This window comes from Dermochelys coriacea, chromosome 5 (genome assembly GCF_009764565.3).
Source record: "Dermochelys coriacea isolate rDerCor1 chromosome 5, rDerCor1.pri.v4, whole genome shotgun sequence".
Classification (NCBI taxonomy): Eukaryota; Metazoa; Chordata; order Testudines; family Dermochelyidae; genus Dermochelys; species Dermochelys coriacea.
In genome coordinates this window covers 51,338,899-51,356,269 of record NC_050072.1, presented here as the reverse complement: position 1 = coordinate 51,356,269, position 17,371 = coordinate 51,338,899, and the positions used below count along the sequence as shown (strand labels likewise).

The window sequence follows — 17,371 nt, the reverse complement described above, 5'->3', positions numbered from 1 at the left end:
GGCAAGTCAAATGAGGACTGAGGAGGGGCCTAAACCTGGGCTGGGATTTTGTTTCCTAAAAACCCAACCCAGGTGAATTTCAGTTTGATTTGTTACAAACATTTAACATGGCTGTAATGCAGAGCACTGGAAATAGAACCATTCCTTATATACACAGCAATAGTATAACACCAAAGATCCCACAGAACAGTCACCCAAGCCTGGCTATTAGGTAGGAATCAAATAAAACTATTCACTTCCAGTCCCAGTACCCAATGGCAGAGCTTGTGTGGTACTGTGACAGCAGCAGGGATGAGGCGGAAGTAACAGCTTCTCCATAGGCAGTAGAAGTGAAATCTGTAGGGGAAGCATCAGACACAGTTGTACGATTTTAGCTAAATTTATCCTGGTTACTATGTGCTAACAGGTTATTTCACACTGACACTTTATAATTGAAGCATTATGTTGTTATAACCTAAAGAAGGACTTTCTCTTCACCAATATTTTAAAAACTTACCCTATCTGTTCAGCAAAATCTGGGACTGAAAGAGTTTCAGAAATTTTAGAAACATGCACTGACTTCCTTAGAGCTGTGCTTACGGAATTATCTGGGGCTATTGCCTGATATTGCTGCATTCTATTGTGTTGCAGAGACTTTTAAAAAGAAATTGTTTAGGCATTGAGCCAAGTCCCGTCCAAACATTGGTAAATGTCTTTGTATTTGACATTATGATGTTGGATACCATGCAGACACAACAGACATCCTGGCACACTGAGGGGTCATGGAAATAAGAGGGATGGCATGATTTTGTGAGCAGAATGTCAGGCAATGTCTGTTTCCAAGGGGAGAACAAACGAAGAGAGGCTTGAAAAGTAATGTCAGAATTCTTTCTGACATCACCAAGAGAATGTGATGACCCTCCCGGGAAACTAGTTGTTATGAGGGTTGGAGGAGAACCACAAGTCTCAACTTCTTTACAGGTTTGGACTAGAGAGGGGCATAAGGTGCAAAATTGGGATTGGATCCAAAATTTCCCAAAGGTGGTGAGTTTTCAGATACAGGGTTTTAGTTTGGTCCTATTTGTTGTTTAGATTTGCCACCAGATCAATACATTTCTTTTGAAGAAGGGAAATACCAGCCCTTTATTGACTCAGTGCATATGTTTGAATGACTGGTTTTTGACTGGATATTCGCAATCCAAATTCATAGTGGATAGCCAACTGCAATTAACGATATAGCTCTTTAAATTCTGCCTACCACAACATCTGTGCCACATTGCTTTCTGCTGGGTACGTTTCAGGCTTTTGCTGAGCCTGAGGCACGTTGTAGAGAAGGAGATGGAAAATGGCATGGGGAAAAATGTTCTTGTGATGGTCTCAATACTTAATCTTGTGACACCTACCATAGATTCCAAGGTGATAGTCATCTTGGATATACATAAATGATAGATTGCCCAAGTGGTGTTGACAGGAGGAAACATGTATTTTCAAGAAATAATAATTCGTCAAAGTAGAATGAGTGAGGGTACCCCATGTTACATCTGTAAAGCCAGTGTAGCCAATGCTTTCTCCAATAATCCCATCCTAGAGTGCAGGGAGGATAGAACTATGGCTGCACCCTCCCCATTCCCAGAAACACCTGCTCTATCTACTGCTAACATTGCCAGCAGTGCTAGCTGCCTTTGCTGAACTTCCACATCAGAAGCCAAGTTGTCTGGCTCCTGAGCAAGTGCATAAGGTAAGGGGGAGAAGGGATACGCTTCTTGTGCCCATCCACCATCAGGTACACCTGCATTACGGGAGACATAATCTAGCATATTATTTGTAACCTGCAAAGTGACATTTCTAAATATAATCTTTTCTCATCACAATCTACATGCTGCCTATCTATGACTTACAAATGGAAGTCTGTGTTGGTCCCATGCTGCAGCATTTAATGACCAGTAATCATTTACCCACAGCTTGACAGCCATGTTATTACAAATCACCATCTTGGACACAGTTTTGTGAATCTTCAGTCTTTTATTGCATTCCACCACATAGCAAAAGCTTCAGAACAATGACACTGAGCCTTGTTATTTCTAAGTGAAGGAACATACTTGACCCTCGGTGTGGTCAGTAAGGAATACATACAAAGTAATTTAAAAAGGCACTGCTAGGTCAAGTTTGTCCCAGAAGTTGTTTGGGAAAAATGAACTAAAGCAATCAGAAATGTTTCCATGGATCTACTCCAAAGCAAAACCCACAAAGGGAACATTTTGAAAAGCCCAAACAAGCTGGCCTTTGTAGCATCTCCAAACCAAACACTACAGCACAAGGTCAAGTCAGGATCACACATGTTTCTCTGCACAGAAATAAAAGTGGAAGTGACTAGTCTGGTTCTCTTAACCCAAACTGAGAAGAATGCAGAAGGCAAACAACCCATGTAATAGTGGAATGGAAATTAAATTTTCATTTTTTTCAGTTAATATCCCAATCCTGTTGCCACTGAAGTTAATGGCAGTTTTGCTATTGATTTCAACTGGTATCAGGGTTGGGCTGCTAAAGACACTATTTGCAAAATAATGCATTTTTAAAGTCTGTGTGTGTGTGTATGTGTATATATATATATAGAAAGAGAGAGAGAGAGAGAAATACAGCATTTAATCTGATTGTGTCTCTTTTTATTAATCTTATTCTAGAGCTGACCGTTGGCTCATTGCTATATAGGACATACATGAAAGACAGTCCCTGTCCTGGAAATCTTGTAAGTTAAGTGTCTGATCCTGCAATGTGTTCCTTCATTGAACTGCACAGCATATTGTAGGACTGGGGTTTAAAACAGAGATGCAGAGAAGACAAGCTGTGCTGAAAAATCCCAGAGCTTGGAGTAATTCTTTTTTAAAACACCACATCTTTTTGGTCTGGCAATCTCACAAAATGGGCCCTTTTCAGAAGGCTTCCAGTATTTCCTGGGTTTGGCCAGGTTGAAAGTAGCATTAAGAACAGTTTTTATTTTTATTTTTTAAACACAGTGGTTTGGTGCTTCTAGTTTTGGCCAAAATTAGGAAGTGCAACTATCATGAAAATAATCAAAATTAAAAACCAAGCCTTCTAAAAAAATTCAGGGTCATGTTAACTTTTGGAAAAGTGCTGGTCAGTTTGAATTTGAATTTAAATAACATTCACTTCTCCCTAATCCCACACACAAGATGTAATTCTGCACTTAAATTACACCTGTGCAACCCCATTAAAGTTAGTGGGGCTATACAGCTGTAACAAAGTGCAGAATCAGAGCCTTTTTGTGGGTGATTAGGGAGGAATGAATGTATTTGAATTTGAACCTCTAAAGATGCTCTAAATATTGCTCTTAGTTGCCTCTGTACAGTCCTGTGGGCCTGCAGAGGTGTAACTAAGCACAACATTTGGCCCATCTTAGTAACTGGGGAAGTGCAAGAGGTCTGGACTTTGTCTGCATAAGTACCCCAAGGTTTGGATACTTAGTGATATTTTTCTGAGCCTCTTGAGTTAGCCACGTTGGAGTGGAAATCTTACCAGGATAGCCTTCCAATGTTGTTCATTAAAACACCAAGGCGGGGCAGATTTGGGGTCCCTGGAAAAATCTTGCCATTGTGGCAGCCCTGGGACTGGAGGAGCTCTTGCTCCCTATTGCCGCTCCAGGATGCCGCAAGGGGAAGGAGTGGAGTGGGGCTGGCTGTGGATGGAATGGGGCAGGGCTGCAAGTGGAACAGAGCAGGGCCAAAGAGGGAAGGAGTGGAGTGGGACCACGGCTCCGGCACTGGGCTCCCCGACTTGCTCTGGCCCAGGGCCCCAAGAGACCTTAATGCGCCTCTGCACCAAGGGCCTGATTCTTCCTGCATTTACACAGGTGCATCTCCCTTTGAAATCACCCTTTCTTATGTTGTTTCTGGACCTTTACTTCCAATGCTGGCACAGGCACACAAGGATGAAAAACAAAAGTCAGCCAAGCATTGTTGAACATCATCATAACCTTTTAAAATTGTCTAGGGTTCTGCGTGAGTTATGGATGAAGGTTTAAAGGAAGTCCCTTATTTTATCTGTAGTATTAACTCATTCCATGTGTTCATGAAAACTAGGGTATGCCTACACTACGAGCTAGAGGTTTGTAGTGTAGGTGTAGCCTAAGTGGGTAGCTGAAGTACAGTGGTCATCATTAAAATACTTACCAACAATAGCACCTCACAATAACTGAGATTATTTCCTGTTCTAAATACAAGGAAATACTGTATTACCTTAGGTGGCAAATACTGACTTTCTGGGGTGTCCATTTTTATTAAAAGAGAAAGTTCTTTGAGCAAGGAGTGAGAAGCAAGGGACTGCTCATGAGTTCTAACTTGGCTCTCACATGGGCTTGCTATGTCTGGGGCTAATCTGATACTTAACCCCTTAGGGATGGTCTCCCTTCTATAAATGGGGGTAATAAATGGTGCTCTCATGTGGATGAATGAGCTAATGGTTGTATAGGACTTGGAAAATATAAACAAAGCTGTCCAATATTTATGCATTATTAGGACGGAGATCAGAAAGAAACACTAGTGTTTGGAAAAATATAAATGTGCTCCTATTTTGATTTTTTTGCTCTCACATGTATATATTCAGTCAAGAAGTGTTAAATGAAAAGAGTTTGTCAGAGTCTTCCTGTGCTGTGCTTGACAGGAGCCAGTGAAACCTGGTGAAGTTAGTTACAAGGGAGAGATAATGTCTTTTCTGATCTTTTCACAATAAGGATATCAATGCCACTTCAGCATGTTACTGCAACTGTGAGCTATTACAATAGTTCTTCAGATTTTATTAGACATGTCAAATCAAGCTATCACCAGTGTGTACCTGCTTTTCAGCTTAAGTTATTGATTTATCATAAATATAGCTGTGTATATGTAGAGTTTTTTTGAAGGGGTCAGAATCCGTATTAATTGTTCCTCTGGACTATAGATAAATCTACAAATATATAATCCACCTGGGGCCAAATACTCCTTTAGCTTTCATCATGCATGGTACTTGTACAAGTAAGATGAGCAAGATCTGGTCCTTGGCCAATAATCCACAGCTTCTGTGTACAGCTGGCTGTATTTCAAGGAATCCCTGTTGAGGTTACAGGGACAAACCATCCCGATGAGTCGAAAGAATAGTAAATATGGCAGGCGACCAGCTTGGCTTAATGGTGAAATCCTAGCGGATCTTAAACATAAAAAAGAAGCTTACAAGAAGTGGAAGGTTGGACATATGACCAGGGAAGAGTATAAAAATATTGCTCGGGCATGTAGGAAAGATATCAGGAGGGCCAAATCGCACCTGGAGCTGCAGCTAGCAAGAGATGTCAAGAGTAACAAGAAGGGTTTCTTCAGGTATGTTGGCAACAAGAAGAAAGCCAAGGAAAGTGTGGGCCCCTTACTGAATGAGGGAGGCAAGCTAGTGACAGAGGATGTGGAAAAAGCTAATGTACTCAATGCTTTTTTTGCCTCTGTTTTCACTAACAAGGTCAGCTCCCAGACTGCTGTGCTGGGCATCACAAAATGGGGAAGAGATGGCCAGCCCTCTGTAGAGATAGAGGTGGTTAGGGACTATGTAGAAAAGCTGGACGTGCACAAGTCCATGGGGCCGGACGAATTGCATCCGAGAGTGCTGAAGGAATTGGCGGCTGTGATTGCAGAGCCCTTGGCCATTATCTTTGAAAACTCGTGGCGAACGGGGGAAGTCCCGGATGACTGGAAAAAGGCTAATGTAGTGCCCATCTTTAAAAAAGGGAAGAAGGAGGATCCTGGGAACTACAGGCCGGTCAGCCTCACCTCAGTCCCTGGAAAAATCATGGAGCAGGTCCTCAAAGAATCAATCCTGAAGCACTTAGAGGAGAGGAAAGTGATCAGGAACAGTCAGCATGGATTCACCAAGGGAAGGTCATGCCTGACTAATCTAATCGCCTTTTATGATGAGATTACTGGTTCTGTGGATGAAGGGAAAGCAGTGGATGTATTGTTTCTTGACTTTAGCAAAGCTTTTGACACGGTCTCCCACAGCATTCTTGTCAGCAAGTTAAGGAAGTATGGGCTGGATGAATGCACTATAAGGTGGGTAGAAAGCTGGCTAGATTGTCGGGCTCAACGGGTAGTGATCAATGGCTCCATGTCTAGTTGGCAGCCGGTGTCAAGTGGAGTGCCCCAGGGGTCGGTCCTGGGGCCCGTTTTGTTCAATATCTTCATAAATGATCTGGAGGATGGTGTGGATTGCACTCTCAGCAAATTTGCGGATGATACTAAACTGGGAGGAGTGGTAGATACGCTGGAGGGGAGGGATAGGATACAGAAGGACCTAGACAAATTGGAGGATTGGGCCAAAAGAAATCTAATGAGGTTCAATAAGGATAAGTGCAGGGTCCTGCACTTAGGATGGAAGAATCCAATGCACCGCTACAGACTAGGGACCGAATGGCTCGGCAGCAGTTCTGCGGAAAAGGACCTAGGGGTGACAGTGGACGAGAAGCTGGATATGAGTCAGCAGTGTGCCCTTGTTGCCAAGAAGGCCAATGGCATTTTGGGATGTATAAGTAGGGGCATAGCGAGCAGATCGAGGGACGTGATCGTTCCCCTCTATTCGACACTGGTGAGGCCTCATCTGGAGTACTGTGTCCAGTTTGGGCCCCACACTACAGGAAGGATGTGGATAAATTGGAAAGAGTACAACGAAGGGCAACGAAAATGATTAGGGGTCTAGAGCACATGACTTATGAGGAGAGGCTGAGGGAGCTGGGATTGTTTAGTCTGCAGAAGAGAAGCATGAGGGGGGATTTGATAGCTGCTTTCAACTACCTGAAAGGGGGTTTCAAAGAGGATGGCTCTAGACTGTTCTCAATGGTAGCAGATGACAGAACGAGGAGTAATGGTCTCAAGTTGCAATGGGGGAGGTTTAGATTGGATATTAGGAAAAACTTTTTCACTAAGAGGGTGGTGAAACACTGGAATGCGTTACCTAGGGAGGTGGTAGAATCTCCTTCCTTAGAGGTTTTTAAGGTCAGGCTTGACAAAGCCCTGGCTGGGATGATTTAACTGGGACTTGGTCCTGCTTTGAGCAGGGGGTTGGACTAGATGACCTTCTGGGGTCCCTTCCAACCCTGATATTCTATGATTCTATGATTCTGTTGGTTCACAAAGGGGTGGAATGGAAGGTGGTTTAAAGCGGAAATGAAGCTGTCATTCTTGTGAAGCTTGGACACTTGAACAGCTTCATCCACCACCCTAGAGTTAAAGTATTTTGCTGCAGGACTAAACAATGGTTCTTGCTGCATAAAATCTGCAGATCATGTCCAGAACTCTCACTATGCTCTGGCATAGACTGGAATTGCTATTCAAACACATAACCTGAGACCAAATGTTCTAAAATGATATATTTCTTCTGGACAAAACATTGTCAGGAAGCCAGGAAATGAAAATTCCTTTTCGTGCCATGTGCCAGTACTACCTTTTTAACAGTAGTTAGTATTAGGTAATGTATGTTATCATTGCATGGAAAAATGGTGAGGCTTGGAAAGGATGAGGGATGGGAAAACTTTATCATGAGAGGATAATAGATAATAGTGCAAACAAAGGGTCACACTCAGTGGGTCAAATTAAAACCCAGCTTCAGCATTTCATTAACTTCCTAAGTGTGCCAGCTCCCTACAGGACCTTTCTTCTCTCCAGTGAACATGAACCAGACTTGATGTTCCCTTCTGTTATTGGGCAGATACAAGTGTGGTTTTTTTGTTTGTTTTTTAATCTAAAGGCCCCAGTTCTTCAAGGGATTTATGTATCTCACTGCCATTGAAATCAAAGGCACTCAAGCAGCTAAATCTCAGATTTAGACACTAATGTGATTCACAAAACTCCTGCTTGCTTGCTGCCTAACCCTGTAGATACCTAAATGCAACCAGCACCTAATTTTTTGCTATAAAATTTCCCTAGGTGCCTGTATTCCTCTCTTGGAGCATGAGCACGGCTGCCTTCCTCTAGGCGTCCAGATGCCTAAACCGCAGTGTGATCCATGAATTAGGGGAAGCTAGACAGAAGAGCTCCTATCTTTCCTTTGGAACCTGAGCAAGTAGATGTGCTCAGAGCATGCCTATCAGATCAGCTCTCATTAAAAATCTGGCTGGAGGAGGTTTGAGAGATTCCTACCTTATCACCTTGAGCCCAGTGGTTAGTGTGCTCATCTGGGATATAGAAGACAGGCATTCAATTTCCCCTTGTGCCTGAGGTGGGAGAGAGGATTGAACAGGGATTGATTACCTCTCAGTGTGCTCTGAGCTATAGGATACTCAGTTATGGGGCTTCCTCAATCTCTTCTGTTGAATCCATTCTGCTTTGGGTAGATAATTAGAGTCACTGGGCCAGAGAAAGCTTGTGTGAGAATGAGGCTATAGCCTAGTTGTTAGGACACCTACCTGGGAGGTGGGAGAGACCCAGGCTCCAGTCCCCCAGCTCCTCCTCTGTATGGAGTGAGGCAGGTAGCTCATTCTCACAAGAAATGGTTTAGGTGCCTAAACCATCTGACTCCAGGAGAGGGATTCCCAGATAGGTACCTCCCTGCAGTTTGGCATCTTCCAGTGGCTAGCTTTGGCAGCTTGCCACCTGGTGAGCTGGCTTCTGTGGATCCCATTCTTAGGTGCCGGTCTCTCCCCATGCTTTGTATAGGGAGGGGGCCTAGGTAACTAACTCAGGCTTTGTGGTCTGATTGTTGTTCCAGTGATTTGCTAGGTGCCTAAAGTTAGTCCTTGTAATGCTCCGCATTACAACATCGAAGTCCCTCTGTGGCTCCAGGCCAAACTTCCTAAGTTTGAACCTTATTCAATCATCTTGAAGTTGTACTGGTATGTATATAGGCATCTATTATTATAAAGGGGCCATTAGTTTATCAGGTGAAGATAATACATTTTTTACAGAGCTTCTCAGATGCAAATTCTCATTCAAGATATGTGTACTCATCACAGTCTGCTTTCAGTCAAGCCTCTCAAAGAAAAATCAAATCCAAGCAAGAGACCAAGATTTCAAATCACTGCCTGCAATTGAAATCAGGAGCCGATAATGAGTTGCTAAACAGAGTACCTGTAAGTTAATGAGCAAGAGGGGCTGGTAACTACAGTAGGGTATTTCTACACTTGGAGAGTTACAGCGCTAGCAGTTACAGCACTGCTCAGAAAGCACTCTAGGGAAAACGCTGTTGTGTGTTCATACTGTCAGCTGCCTGCACAACAGCATGTTCACACTTATGGCACTTGCAGTGGTATTCAGAGCGGTGTACTCTGGGCAGCTATCCCACAGAGCATCTCTTAGTGGCAGAAGAGGAAGAGTTGTGGAAAGGCTGAGGGGGTCACGGGGCATCCTCGGTCCTATCCCAATGCCCTGTGTTGCATTGCTTCGCATCCCAGCAATCTCGGTCCGCATTCGGTGCCATCTTTCAATGGTTTGTGGACTGTGCACTCTGCCTCTTCGGTCTGCAGGAATGGATCCCACACTGTTGACCAATATGCTGCTCGCTCTGACTAACACGTCATGAGTGGCAGTGGAGTTATTCCTTCAACTACAAAGGCAAGAGGAGTTTGACATTGATCTTGCCATATGTGGTAGCTATAACACACGATTACTTGTGGCATTCACAGAGGTACTGACCACAGTGGAACGCAGCTTTTGGGCTCAGGAAACAAGCACAAAGTGGTGGGATCACATCATCATGTATATCTGGGATGACGAGCAGTGGCTGCAAATCTTTTGGATGAGAAAAGCCACATTCATGGGATTGTGTGATGAGTTTGCCCCAGCCCTGCGGCACAAGGACACAAGAATGAGCTGCCCTGTCATTGGAGAAGCGCATGGCGATTGCACTGTGGAAGCTGGCTACTCCAGAGTGCTACCGATCAGTCGCTAATCAGTTCAGAGTGGAAAAGTCGAACACTGGACTTGTGTTGGAAATGAAAATGCCCATTGTGATCCTGGGAGACCCTGCCTATCCCCTAATGCCATGGCTAATGAAGCCATATACCGGGCACCTTGACAGCAGCAAGGAGCGGTTCAACAACAGGCTGAGCAAGTGCAGAATCACTGTTGAGTATGCTTTTGGCTGTTAATAGGCCTGCTGGCACTGCCTATATGGGAGGCTGGACCTGGCTGATGACAATATTCCTATGCTTATAGCCGTGTGCTGTACGCTTCCTAATATTTGTGAAGGGAAGGATGAAAGCTTCACTCAGGGCTGGACCGCTGAGGCTCAACACCTGGAGGCTGAATTTGAACAGCCAGAGACCAGGGTTATGAGAGGGGTGCGGCATGGGGCCATAAGGATCAGGGATGCCTTGAGGCAGCAATTTGAACCTGAAAGCCACTAGTATTTGTTGCTATGCTCAGGAGTGCAGTGCTTGGAATGCTAGGAGGTGATTGTGATTGGTGCAGACGATGCACTATGCAGGTTTAAGAAAGTTGATTGTTGATTTGCAGGGCTCTGTTTTCTTTCAATTAATGGAATAAAGATTGCTTTCAGACCAAAACAATTTATTTTATTAAAAAAACAACTGGAGGAGAGACAAACAAAAAACCACAACAGCACTGAGGGGAATGTGGGAAGGGAGGGTCCCAGGACGGTTAAAGATTTGTGTATATCCAGGTATCATATGTAACCTTGTCCTTTGGAGGACAGTGCAACGGGTACTGTACTTCAGCAGGGCTAAACTGCAGAGGGACGGGTGTTGAGTGCAATTGGTACTGGGAGTCCATAGGGCTGGACTGTGATGGGGGAGGAGTAGAATACAGTGGATACAGACTGGAGCCAGGAGGTTGATAAGAGTGTGTTGGCGGTGTCTGGGGGGCACATGGGAAAGAGTTTTGTGACAGTGGCCACAGGGCTGCTCGGTTTGTAGTAGCGCTTGGAGTGTGTCCATTTGGCACGCCATAACTTTTAAGAGCTGTTCCGTGGCTTCCTTCTGGTGCGGCGCGTTCTCCTTTCGGTCCCTCTTCTCACAGTCCTCCCAATCCTTCAATTCTTATTTTTTGGTGGCGGAGTGCATCATGACATCGCACAGAAAGTCCTTATTCATTCTTCATGACCACTTTCTAATTCTGTGCAGCCGTTCAGCTGGTGAGAACAAAGAGGGAGGCTGGGCTCCCAAGGTCATATCTCTGAAGCCAAAATGCAACATTTTACAGAAGCAGTATTGTTTGCAACACACAGAGCACTCATTCAGTGATTTTAAACCACAGCCACTATTCACATACCTTTCACTAACTGGCTGACCTCAGGCAAGCGCACATGAGCCACAGGACCCCAAAATGGTGAGTAACCAAAGGGGAAGGGGAAATCAGTGTTCCAGGACTGTACTGTACAATGGGCATGTGGCTCTTGGGGAGAGCCAGCACTATGAGGGCAGGAGGGCTTATGACCACTGCACATGTCACCGAGCAAACAGGAAGGGGACTTTCAAAATTCCCAAGGAATTTAAGGGGTGGGACTGACAGTTGGTCATCTGAGGTCAGGGCAGTAGAGTTCAAACCGATGACCGGAGGGGTGAGAACAGGCATTGTGGGACACCTCCTGGAGGCCAATTGCAGCATTGTAATCAACCATGGGGTCTCCACTGGCACAGCAGTGCTGTAGCCCCGGTGCAGGAAGCTCTACACCCCTCGGGGTGGTGTTTTTACAGTGCTGCAACTGCACAGTTTCTGCGCACTAAGTGGCTTGGCAGCGTGTGCCCCTCGGGAGTCACAGCGCAGAAAGCTGCTTCACGGCGCAGAAACTTGCCAGTGTAGACAAGGCCTCACAGAGAGAGTATGATAGAACTTGGAAGCAGAGACAAATAGATTGAAGGGATCTGAGATATTTAGAAAGAAAGATCAGGCCCTGAAAGCAGTGATAAGCACTTCAGGGGAGGGGAGAGGATGCACTGAAATACCTCTTTTATAGGCAAGGTATAAGAACCTGAAGAGAGTAGACTAGATGGAAGAGATCTAAGGCCAAAGCATGTTTCTGACCAGCTAGCCTAATGATACTTCTCTGACATATGGAAAATCAGTGTCTTACCTCTTGGGTTGGGAGAGCTCTAGAAATACTGGGGAGGTAATGTGCTCCCTTTGAGAGCCTTGCATGAAACACACTATGTAAGTGAAAAGTAACAAGTATTTTCATTTTTTGTCACTCTATAGAAATTCTCATTTAGTAAGAAAAATATGGTTTAATTATTTTCTGAGTAACTTCTTTGAGGGAAAATAGGATTTGGAAATATCTGAGGGTGAAAATTAAGATAACTTGTGAAGTTTTAATATACACAGTTTTTGGTGCCTTGAGGCCCTGGCACACATTTTCTTAGGGTTTCTGCACAATAGTCACTACTGCACTTGTCGTCTAGTGTTAAAAATACTTGTGGTGGAACAGATTAACCCCTTCTTGACTGGTGTGGGTGGGTAGTAAACAACTTCTGTGTGGCTTATCAGGCCTGGCTATGAACCATTAAAAGGGAGTATTTCACCTCAGTTGAGGAGGTACTCTGAAACAAGCAGATCAATATAGTGGCTTCTTGCTGAGGAACGGCTTAAGAGTATTGCCAGCCCCAGTCCTCTGAGAAAAGAAGATGGGCTGGTTTGTTTGTGATCCCTAGGGTTAGCTCTTAGTTTTTAGCCACAGAGGGGAGTGGGAGCCAAGAATTTCTGCAGAACCTTAAAGACTGCTGCTTCTACTTTGTGTGAGGGAGGGATCCTAGCCCCTTGGAACTATTTTACTTTTGGTTTGGACTGTTTTATTACATCTTATACCCCCTCCTGCCTTGAAGAGGGGAGACTTGTTAAGAGGTACAGCTGGATACACCATACCCCAAGACTGCCTTGCTTAGGAAATGATGTACAAGGTAAGTGAGGTGTCTACCTTTGACCCAAGGAGGTGACCTTGAGATATGGCCTCTGACAATGTTGTATTGAATATCTCATTCCTGTTTCCTTAGACTTTTATCCTTTCTACTGTTGAACAGCTAACTTAGAGCAGGAAATGAGGTGGAGACAATTAAATAATGCTGAAATGCATAGCGCATCAGTTCTCATCCTGTGGGTGGGGACCCCAAAGCGGGTTGTGATGCTGTTTTTAATGGGGTCACCAGGGCTGGTATTAGACTTGCTGGGGCTCAAGGGCTGAAGCCCTGAGCCCTACTGCCCAAGGGCTGCAGCTGTGAGCTGCAGGGCTCACGTTTCAGCTTTGGCCCTGCGTAGCAGGGCTCAGGTTAAAGGCCCCCTTCCCAGGGCTGAAGCTCTTGGACTTTGCCCCTCTCTCCTCCTCCTTCCCCCTGTGGCAGTGGGGCTCAGGGTTCAGTCCATCCTCCTGGGGTCATGTAGTCACTTTGTTGTCAGAAGGGGATCACGGTGCAATGAAGTTTGAGAAGCGTTGCTTAGAATAACGAACACACACTTTCTGAGCAGAATAGTATCCCAGAATTCCATTGATCACTTCCTAGTTGGTCTTATTTGGAGGAGGGTTTCCCAGCAGCCATGTAGGAAGATTCCCTAGTTTTGTCAAATCACTTGACTAACCATCACACTTTTATCTCTAATGTTGGATGGTAAAGCTAATCTGTATTAAATATGTAGATGTATTAGAAGATCCATTATCAAAAGCAGAACAATAAATTCATAATATCACACTGTATATATTCATTATCAGTTTCCTTTGTCAGATTTAAGTGGCTCTATTATGACTTAGTTCTGGGATTATGTGTGGCTTTTGTGCCAGCAATTTATTTGCTTCATCACCTTATTCAGTGAGCTGTGCCTGCATGCAGGAAATACCCATTTACATGTCAACATAAGCATGATACTTTTGGCATGGCTCCTTTCTGAATGTCAGGATTGTTTCATTTGGGTTATTAGTATTTCAAAGTCAAATGGAATTCACACCTGGTTCCTGGTGCTTATGGGCATAGACTGTCAATAGCCAGTGGTTAGTGCATACTCTAACTTTTGTCCACAAAGTTCATATTTGTAGTCTGGCCTTATCCAGGCAAATCAGTTTAAGTGTAGACATAGCCTGGGCCTGAAGACTAGGAGGGTGATTTATCAACACTGGCAGAGAAAGCTGTGGGAGGAGGGGTTTTGATGGAAAGCTGTTGAGTTCTGCCTTGATTGTGTCAAGATGCTGCCAGTGCGATATCAGAGACAAATGATCCTTGATGGAAGGAGAGGGACCACAGTAGATGTGAATTTGACTTGTCAGGCTACAAATAACTGAACCCTTGGAGTTTGAGTGAGATCATCCATGGAAAGAGTGCATTAGGAAACAGGTTATGGATGTGAATAAACATGAGTAAACCACCTACCCTCTTTGTAAGGGTGACCTAATTAAATTGAATCTAGCTCTTTAGATACCCTTGATCAGGGGGCCTTAGTGATAGGGCACTTAATGTTTTGATAATTTAAATGTACAAATAAAGTTCTTAATAATTTAATTATTTTAACAGATAAATGTTGCGCTGTCTTAGCTGAGCTATCCACCAAGTCATAGTGTTTGTGACCTTCAATGTTCTTCTAAATGTAGTACATTCAATGTATTTGTTTCCTCACCGCCTTTCATGATTGCTTTTGGATATCGGTTCTATGCTGCTTCCATATGTGAAATTCATGGAGCAGCTAAAGGGTCCAGATATTGGGAGCATCATAGAAACTATTCCAGATCTCATTTGTTTCAAACAAATATTTCCCAGTAGGATTTTTTATGGTAGCCTTGACAGAATTTTATTACTAAGACATCCTTTTAAAATGAGAACTTGTGGATGAAAAGATGCCTTGACTAGAGCTCCCTGAATCTTTGTTTATACAGACAGGCCATTTCTCAAAAGGCCAGATCGTCAGCCAGTGTAAATTGACATAATTATTGATTTAAATGGAGCTATGATGACTTATGCATGGAAAGGCTCTGACTCTTCAAGTTTTTAAATAAAAAGGCAACTGCTGTTTTTCCCCTCTGTGTTTCCAGACACTTTGGGGGTTTATATTCCCATCCCTGTGCTGGGCATTTATGCATGTATTAGCATTAATGGGGTTATATGTGCTAATCTCCTACATACTGGTGGGACAATAGGCCTTGGTTTTTAAACTGGTGGCTGCAATCTGACACCAAAAATCCTTTTAAACAACCTATCTAAAATGCCTGGTGCTCTTTTCTTTCATTAAGATTGCCTTGTCTCCATGCCTGATAAAATTGTTGACAAAACATTTTTTCTAAACTCTAGCTTCAGCCACTGTGACTTTGGTTTTAGACTGATCCTTCTGCTCCAGTAGATATTTGATACTATCCGGGTGCATTGCCTGCTATTCTAATCCTTGTTGTTATCATTCCCTAGATCTTGCCATCTGTTTCAGTTCTGTGGCCTAGGGCACTGGAGTTCTCAAGTCCTTTTATTGTGCCTTTTCATTCCTGTCTCTAATCAAGAAGGCTGCCAGCCAGATCTGTGTCTGAAACTAAGGCACTGAATGTAGCCGTATGGAGTAGAAATCTATCAACTTCATGAATAATTTGTTAGTCTCTAAGGTGCCACAAGTACTCCTTTTCTTTTAGCTAATTTTGCAAGGTGCTGCTTGATTGTCTCTTGTAGAACTAATTTTCTGTAGATCACAAAGCTGGACTGGCTAAAGTAGTGTCGCTTAGAACTGAAAACTCCAGATCAAAACCTTCCTAAGCATTTGGGAAGTTCTAATCCTAATTCAGACTCTGATTTGGGCCCATCTGCAGTCACAAGGAGAGCCAGAGAGAAACACCTCCTTACGTGGGGGAACAGAGGGAGCATGCAAAGGCATGTAACAGTTGCAGTCCTGGAGGCTGGGGGAGGGGAGGGGGAGAGAGAACTCCTTTGGAGTAAACCAAGGGGTATGGAGAAGGTGAGGGGGATGGTCCAAGGACACTGCAACCTCTGCTGTCCCCAGGGACTGTTTATTTAGCAGAACAGGGCCTCAGTCCTTCTGGGGATTCTTAGATACTACTGTAATGCAAATGATGATGATTTAGCTGTCTTAATGTCTAAGACCTTGTATTGGAAGACACTGAGGCTCTTCTGTTGAGTCATCCTAGAGTTGGGTGCTGGAACCAGGCATTGGGCTTCAGCGTGATTACTACTGAATTGCTTGCCTATCTTTATACAGCTGTAATTCAAAATGGGATGGGAATAGAAGTTGTGTACATGTAGGAGGGGAAGAATACCAAAGATGAGCACTTCTGGGTGGATCTGAAGAGACTTCTTATCTAGAGATATAAAAGCAAAACTTATTTTTCTTGTGCTTCTGCTTTGGTTTACTGCCTGAAAACATGCTCTCTTCCTCCTGACATCGTGGTGGCTCTTGTTATGAGTGTAGATCTTTTTAGTCTGTTCATTATGCAAAGTTGTAAATAATGAGTTAACACTTTTGAATTCATGAGGGTTAAGGAGCTCTCGGCACAACAAGCCAATCAGAAACTGGGTTGGGGGAGAACCCACCTATTTATTGCAACTTTAAGGTAAGTTCTTCGGTGCAGGGATTTTTTGTTTGTACAGTGCATAGCACAATGGGATCCTGGTCCATGACTGAGGTCCCCAGGTACTAATGCAATTGAAATAAATAATATTTCAGTGCCAAAAAAGAAAGTTAGGAGTTTCAAGATTTGAGGCTCTTGTGGTAATATGAATTCATCCGCATGTTGCATATGCTGTACACTCTCTAGAGTAACTGGTAGGGAGTGAGAATCTTGTGCAATCTGAATAAGTTATTGATCCTATGAGGACCTTGAAGGGTTAGATCCTTAACTGGTGCAAATAAGTATAGTTCGCTTGGCCTGATATTTTCATATTTACTCAGCATTGACATGAATAAAATTCTAGGTAGTGGTGGGTTTCCATCTTTCCCACTTTGGATGGGTATGTACCCCTTCTAGAGCTATGGAAAGAGTTCACTTTCAAGGATATCACTCTGCTTTGGACCAGCATGCTCATGGCAGGTGTAGAGAGCATTTAGTCATCTTGAGTCCTTGAAAATGAACCTCCTGGAGTAATGTAGGCAGAAGCTCTCTTCTCCTTTTGTTTCCTTCTCTGCAGGTTGGCTAGGGCTGGCAAAAGAAGGGGCATACTACTATGGGGGAGAAGGGTCGTTAACTATCTCGTAACAGGAATGCTAAAATACTACTCATACAATGTAAGTGTCTGTCTTTCTCCGCTGGGAGGCCATTTTTTCCTGCTTCTGTCTTTCCTTTTTGTAAAGTGGCTGGTTGGGGGGAAAACTTAATGGGATATTTCATTCAGATATAAAGCCTGCTAGCAAAGAGCGGATTCAGTGGGTGAGGCAGACTAAATGAGAGTGGGATCTTGGACTGGAACTTTGGAAGTGATAATATGTTTTAAAAATGAATAGCT

At 43.8% G+C, this 17,371-nt stretch overlaps 1 long non-coding RNA gene across 1 annotated transcript in view; it reads left to right on the top strand.

Moving 5' to 3' along the window:
• The first annotated feature begins 12,511 nt into the window (after positions 1-12,511).
• Positions 12,512-17,371, top strand: part of LOC122460152 — a 116,994-nt gene continuing 112,134 nt past the window's right edge. Inside the window, exon 1 of the long non-coding RNA XR_006281256.1 lies at positions 12,512-12,856. This is a non-coding gene — a long non-coding RNA (uncharacterized LOC122460152). The remainder of the gene's footprint in view (positions 12,857-17,371) is intronic.